We start from the raw sequence: 7,500 nt of genomic DNA on the forward strand, positions 1-7,500 counted from the left end.
CGGAGGAGGAGAAGGCGGAGGGAGGAGAAGGCGGAGGGAGGAGGAGGAGGAGGAGGGAGGAGGAGGAGGAGGAGGGAGGAGGAGGAGGAGGAGGAGGGAGAAGGAGGAGGAGGGAGGAGGAGGAGGGGGAGGGGGAGGAGGAAGGCGGAGGAGGAGGAGGAGGAGGAGGAGGAGGAGGAGGAGGAGGAGGAGGAGGAGGAGGAGGAGGAGGGAGGAGGAGGGAGGAGGAAGGAAGGAGGAGAAGGAGAAGGCGGAGGAGGGAGAAGGCCGGAGGAGGAGAAGGCGGAGGAGGGAGGAGGAGGGAGGAGGAGGAGGGGAGGAGAAGGCGGAGGAGGGAGGAGGAGGAGGAGGGAGGAGGAGGAGGAGGAGGAGGAGGAGGAGGAGGAGGTGGAGGGAGGAGGTGGAGGGAGGAGGGAGGTGGAGGGAGAGGAGGTGGAGGGGAGGAAGAGGAGGAGGAAGAAGACGAAGGAAAGGGGGGGGAGGAGGAGGGAGGAGGAGGAGGAGGAGGAGGAGGAGGAGGAGGAGGAGGAGGAGGAAGAGGAAGAAGACGAAGGAAAGGAGGATGAGGATGAGGAGGAGGGAGGAGGAGGGAGGAGGAGGAGGAGGAGGAGGAAGGAGGAGGAGAAGGAGAAGGCGGAGGAGGAGAAGGCGGAGGAGGGAGAAGGCGGAGGAGGAGGAGGAGGAGGAGGAGGAGGAGGGAGGAGGAAGGCGGAGGAGGAGGAGGAGGGAGGAGGAGGAGGAGGAGGAGGAGGAGGAGGAGGAGGGGGGGAGGAGGAGGAGGAGAAGGAGGAGGAGGAGGAGGAGGAGGAGGAGGAGGAGGAGGAGGAGGAGGAGGAGGTGGTGGTGGAGGAGGGTGGAGGTGGAGGAGGAGGTGGAGGAGGAGGTGGAGGAGGAAGAGGAGGAGGAAGAAGACGAAGGAAAGGGGGAGGAGGAGGAGGAGGAGGAGGAGGAGGAGGAGGAAAGGAGGAGGAGAAGGAGGAGGGAGGAGGAGAAGGAAGAGGGAGGAAGAGGAGGAGGGAGGAGAAGGAAGAGGAAGAAGAGGAAGAAGAAAGGAGGAGGAGGAGGAGGAGGAAGGAGGAGGAGGAGGAGGAGGAGGAGGAGGAGGAGGAGGAGGAGGAGGAGGAGGAGGAAGGAGGAGGAAGAGGAGGAGGAGGAGAAGGAGAAGGAGAAGAAGAAGAAGGAAGAAAAAGAAGAAGTAGAAGTATTGTGTAATAAATTATTATTTACTGCAAAAGATAAAGGGCGACGGCAGGCGTTAAAAGAGATGGATTAAGGTGGAGGTGGGAGGGGGAGGGGGAGGGACATAAAGGGGGGGGGAACGGTGATGGTGAGAGGGAAGAGGAGAAGGAGAGGGCAATGGGAAAGGGGTAAGGAAGGGGAGGTGGAGGAGGGGAAGGAAAGGGGGAAATGAGAAGGTAGAGGGAGAGGTATTAGAGGAAGGGGAAGGGGGAGGAGAGAAGGTTGGATGTATCATGAGGTATCGGTAGGAAGTGGGCGGGAGAAGGGGAGAGGGGGAAGACGAAAAAGGGGAAAGGGGAGGGAGAAGAGGAGAGAGGAGAGAGGAGAGAAGGAAGAGGAGAGAGGAGAGAAGGAAGAGGAGATAGGAGAGAAGGAAGATTATTATCACAATTACCTTTCTCATCATCTTTATCACTAGCATTGTCATTATCATCATCTTGGCTATCACCATCCGTATGATCACAACTATAAAAGCCGCTATTATCATATCATATATCATATCACCATCATCATCTTCATCATCATCTCCATCATCATCAAACATCAGCACCATCACCATCAATCATTATTATCATCACCATCGTCATCACCATCAACATCACCAATCATAATCACCATCAATCATCATTATCACACCATCACTATTATCATCATCACCATCACCATCATCATCACCATCATCATCTACACAGGATGAAACAGAAACAGCAACAACAATAATAACAGTAACAATGATGATGATGATGAAATGTCCCTCTTTCAATCTCCCCTTCTAAATTTCTCTTCCCCTCTCCCTGTTCCTCCCTCTCTACCTTCCCTCTCCAATTCCCTTTTCATTTTTATTTGTATCTGCATTTGTATCTTTTTTTTCATTTTCATATTCATTTTCATTTCCACTTTCACCTTCCCTCTCCCTCTCCGCCACCTCCACGCACTCTCAAATCTTCTTCTTTCAATTCTTCCTCCTCTCCTGCGTTAGTCCCTACATCTGCCCCTTCCCACTTCCCTCCCCTTCCTCCTGATCCCCCCCCCCTCCTTCGCTCCCTTATCCCTTTACCTCCCTCCCCAATCCCCATTTTCCCTTACCCATCTCCTTTTCTCCTTTCGGTCCCTTCCCTTTCTCCTCTGTTTCTCTTTCCCCATCTCTTTTCCCTTTAAGCATTCTCCCACTCATTTTCTCCCTCCCGCCCTTTCTTCTCCCCTTCCTTTTTCTCCCTCTCACCTTCTCTTCTCCCTCTCCTTTTTCTCCCTCCCACCCTTTCTCCCCCCCTCCTTTTTCAGGAGAGAGAGAGAGAGAGAGAGAGAGAGAGAGAGAGAGAGAGAGAGAGAGAGAGAGAGAGAGAGAGAGAGAGAGAGAGAGAGAGAGAGAGAGAGAGAGAGTAAAGAAAGAATATATACAAATAAATACGTAAGTAGACAAATAAATAAACAAACAAATAGATATACAAACAATTAAATACATATACACTAATACCCAGATGGATAAATAAATGAATGAATAAATAAATAAATAAATAAATAAATAAATAAATAAATAAATACATAAATAAATAAATAAATACAAACCCATAATATACACAAATAATCAAATAACTAAACACACAAACAAACAATGCAATGCAACAGCAGAGAGAAGGCGTGCAGCGATAAGCGAAGAGGAGAGACTGGAGGAAAGCGAGAGCAAATCTCCGGGTTCCGATGCAAAGCGGGGAAGTGAGATTAACACGCGATAATTAGCGAGCGAGCGAGACAAGGCAAGGGAACAGAGCGGGACTCGTAATCATTTTGGAGGCGAGGAAGAGGAAAGGGATGGGGTGGAGGGGAGGGGGGGGGAGGGGGGGAGGGGAGGAGGGGAAGAGGAAGAAGAAGAAGAAGAAGAAGAAGAAGAAGAAGAAGAAGAAGAAGAAGAAGAAGAAGAAGAAGAAGAAGAAGAAGAAGAAGAAGAAGAAGACGAAGAAGAAGAAGAAGAAAATGGCGGAGATGACGAAGACGAAGAAGATGCTGATGAGGGGGAGGAGGAGGAAGAGGAGGAAAAAGAAGAGGAGGAGAGATGCAACTGAAGGGAGGAATCGGACCCCCCCCCCCGGCCTCGGGAAAGAACGCCGTCTCAAACACGCAGTAATTCATCGAGTCCCTCCTCCGTATAATGAATCGGCCGTTGGCATGACACGGCCTTTATTGTGCCTCCGTAATGAGATGGAGGTATCCTTCAATCTCCGCCACATCTTTACTTTCTTTTTCCTTAGCATCTCTCTCGCTCTTTCTCTCTCTCTCGCTCTTTCTCTCTCTCGCTCTTTCTCTCACTCGCTCTTTCTCTCACTCGCTCTTTTTCTCACTCGCTCTTTCTCTCACTCGCTCTTTCTCTCACTCGCTCTTTCTCTCACTCGCTCTCTCTCTCTCTTGTTCTCTCTCGCTCTCTCTCTCTTGCTCTCTCTCTCTCTCTCTTGCTCTCCAACTCCCTCTCTTGCTCTCTTGCTCTCTCTCTTGCTCTCTTTCTCTCTCTCTCTTTCTCTTGCTCTCTCTCTTTTCTTTTTAGCGACGCATTCACGTCCCTTCCAAAGCGGGAGCGCAGTTCAAGTACAAAAGCCGCGTGCAGGTCTTGCTCAATACCACAGTTATTTACCCAGGCGGCGAGGCACGCGGGGAACATAGGTCGCAGGTGGCACGCACAACCTGCGACCCGCACCATCTGAGGAATCTCTGCCTCTATGCCTCTGCCTGTCTGTCCATGTCTGTGTCTGCGTCCTTCAGTGTCTCTTCTCTCTTGTATCTGTGTCTGTCTGTGTCTGCGTCCTTAGTGTTTTTTCTTGTATGTGTATCTGCTTATGTCTGTGTGTCTGTTTACGTGTTTCTGTGTCTATGTCTGTCTGTATCTTTGTCTATGCCTGTATCTATGTCCATGTCTGTATCTGTGTCTCTGCCAGTCTATGTCTGCATCTGTGTCTATGACTGCGTCTGTTCCTATGTCTGTCTATGCCTGTCTCATTCAAAAGCGTTCTCTGAGCATCTTCCTTCGGCGAACTAATGTTCATGGTCTGAGTTTGGGACCCGACTTCCAGCCATTGCAGCGTGCAAGGTACGAAACAATCCCAACTCTTTTTACAAAGAAAAAAAACATAATGCACGCAAAAACTGAGGGAAGTCTCCTTCAGCACCATCGGGTAAATCTTTAACGATCTTATTCTTGAGAGCTAAATACACTCCTCCCCCAAGAGATCCCTGGCGAGGGCTTTGACAGTCCCTCTTTGAGCGCACTTCTTTGACATGCTTCTTTCCGGAGAAAGATGAGTAGGCCCCCTCCCTCCCCCCTCCCTCCCTCTCCGTGCCTACGCCTCCAGTGGCACTCGACAAAAGCGCTGCGTTTACTTTAGCGCGCATGCCTAAGGCGATGGAAGCCGCGTCCTCTAAGCCACGCCGCCGAGTGACGTCATCTCTGTTTACACCAGCCCTCCTCCCCCCGTCGGCAGCGTCGCTCTGGCTCCGTGGCCCGTCCTCGTGGCTCGCCCTCGGGTCCTTTGGCGTGACGTCTGGCCACATCTGGAGAAGCAACAGCACTGCCTCATCTCCGCATGTGAGAGATGCCGTCATCCTCTCGACGTCAACATGCTTTCGGACTTCCCGCCTTTGGCTTTGGCCGCTTTTATCGCATCCCGGTAGTAAGCCTTGTAACAGCCGTCTTTACGCTTATGCTCATCAGCAGGTACATGAATCTAATAACGACTTTCATCTCAATATCTTGGGCAATGTAGTCTTTGTTTATTTGTACTTATGTTTATGAAAATCAAAACAGCTTTGCATGATTTTTGCACAACCAGAAGATCCTACATTAGATACTGCACAATTCAATGCTCTGCTAAAAATTGTCTTTCTTCTATGTACAATAAACGCAGGTCTCGGCATCCTCTCGCTTCTAATCCCCGTTGACAGCAAACCTAAATCTTCCCTCGGCTCTCATCTCGTCTCAATCTCCTCTCCTTTCTCAAATTCAAAATTCGCCTGCATTCCATCCGCCGAAATAATAATGAAAATATTACCTCTTAACCCACACTCTATTTAATATCCCCCTTTTCCCCCGAGCAACATCCGGCGCCCTGGGGTAAGGTGTCACCTGCGACATAATGGTGGGCGTCACCTGGGTACCACAACCCGCCGGAGGCCAGCCCTGCAACGCTACACGACCGGATCTCGCACAATCGCCCGACACTCCACTGCCCCACATTCCTCTTCATCCCGATTCATGCCATTAGCCGACTGCTTTGCTTGTTATCGACGTTACTCTCACTTACTCACTCTCTCCCTCTCTCTTTCTCTCTCTCTATTCATTCATTCACTCATTCTTCTCTCTGACTTCAGATACATAACCACATCATTAGCCCCATTCATTTTGCATCAACCCTCTGCTCCATGTTCCTTTCCGTCAGTCGGGCATGACAATGTAATAATAGCTGTCTATTAATTTGTCACCGCTACCACACCTTACGAAATAACCCACCTTACGAACGCTCTACTCAGGTGCCTCAACCAGGGATTGATATCCGTGGCAGTCGTGATCCTCATCCATATCCTCATTGCCGTCCTCGACAATCGGCCCTGCAGCCTTTATTGTCCCTGTGCCCCCGTCTTCCTGCCCGCCGCCCCCTCCCCGCAGCCCCAGAAGCCGCCACGGACACCCGAATCCCAGACACCGCCACCTCGACCCGACACCTGCGTTGGCCTTGACACACTTACCCCGTGCGTGATGCTATCGTGAGTCTGGAACTGCTATCTCCCCCAACCCCCTCCCCTCCCAATCTATCACCCTTCCAGCGCCAACAAAACTCCTGTCCTTCCCCACCTTCCTTTTCCATTCTGTGGCCGTCCTATTAAGCCGTTTCTCGTGTATTTAGCTGGTGCTGGAGGGTACCAGCTAAATACAACAGCAAAAGCATACGTGACATCAGACCCACCAGTGGGTCTGATGTCGAGGCACCTCCAGCAGCAGTGGCAGCGTCATCCAACCCTCAACCCATTCCCTCCTTTCCCTCCTCCTCCACCTCACTACCTTCCCTCCCCACCCCCTTCAACAACAAGGGCCAGGCACCCCCAATTAGCATACCATCCACCGTCTACATAGGCAGTATTTTGATCCACCCTTTTATTACAATCATCCACTGATGTCCCCACCCACGCGCCACCTATTATAAGAGCCATACCCCTCCCTCCCCCCACCCCCTCCCCCGTTCTGACTGGATCGAGATTAGCATAAGCACACACCCGGGGCATAGGAAGGCAGGTGGCCCCGTTACTACATTGAGGCTGTCAGGTTGTCATCGTTCAAAGGTTAAGTGCGTGCAATCCCCACGTGTCCAATTCTTATTACAACATCTTCTGAATTCCACAACGCTGAATGTCGAGAACGGAGGCTATTTTTAGAACTGGAAATCCAATAACGGGAAAACTCAAAAAAAAAAAAAAAAAAAATTAAAGCGGTGAAACAGCAGCGCCCCTTTCTCTTACCTCCACTCCATTGCGTGGCGTGGTGTTGGTGTACCATGCTGTACCCTTTCGTGGTACGGGCTCGAGCAGTGTCTAAGTCTCTCGCATTACCCGGGTTCGCGTGGTCCAATCAGCGACAATGCGGGATAACAGCGCCGCAAGTTCAGAGCGGCTCCCCCGTGTGATCCGCGCCGCCACAGACGTTAGACATGTCGCATATCAAGTCTTTCGATTTGGGGGAAGACGCTAAAGGTGTCCAAGTCTTTGGGATTTGTTTTATCTACAATTCAGAACTTTCTTTTTTATAACAAAATACGACACTGAATTCTGCGAAAAAAGCATATAAACAAGCGTGATGTTAACAGTTCACAGTTGGGTAAACAAGCACACTCCACGCTCATGAATATTAAGTAGCTCGACTACTGCGAGGGACATTTGTGGTCATCATCCTGAAACTCAATTTCCAACCTGCACCGCCCGCCCTGCTTTCGGCCTGCCGCTCTGCACTTGTTCCCTCAGTGCGAATGACACTCGATTCCAGAGATTGGATTCCTAATTGGGGACAAAATGGAGCGAACTGAGCTAATCTTCACGGCAGAAAAAGAAAACACACTATATTCGGAGAAAGAAAATAACAGCACGAAGAAATACATGATATAACCACTCGAGCACTATGGCGGGCAGAGCGGGATCGGTACAAGCTCACACACACTCCTCGCAAACAACATACGAGCACGACACTGAGCAGTCGGGGTCGCAAGACATGTGGCAAGTTTCACGTCCTAG

The 7,500-nt window shown here is 50.8% G+C and overlaps 1 protein-coding gene across 30 annotated transcripts in view; it reads right to left on the bottom strand.

The window, feature by feature from the left end:
• Positions 1-7,500, bottom strand: part of Graf (GTPase regulator associated with FAK) — a 189,599-nt gene that overhangs the window by 46,569 nt on the left and 135,530 nt on the right. For 4 of the 30 annotated variants that reach the window (XM_070140717.1, XM_027361820.2, XM_070140713.1 and 1 more), the window contains exon 2: positions 6,736-7,041. The exons of the other annotated variants lie outside the window; for them this stretch is intronic. The gene's annotated coding sequence lies outside the window, so the exon portion shown is untranslated. The remainder of the gene's footprint in view (positions 1-6,735; positions 7,042-7,500) is intronic. 30 annotated transcript variants of the gene reach the window in all.

Source organism: Penaeus vannamei, chromosome 3 (genome assembly GCF_042767895.1).
Source record: "Penaeus vannamei isolate JL-2024 chromosome 3, ASM4276789v1, whole genome shotgun sequence".
NCBI lineage: Eukaryota > Metazoa > Arthropoda > Malacostraca > Decapoda > Penaeidae > Penaeus > Penaeus vannamei.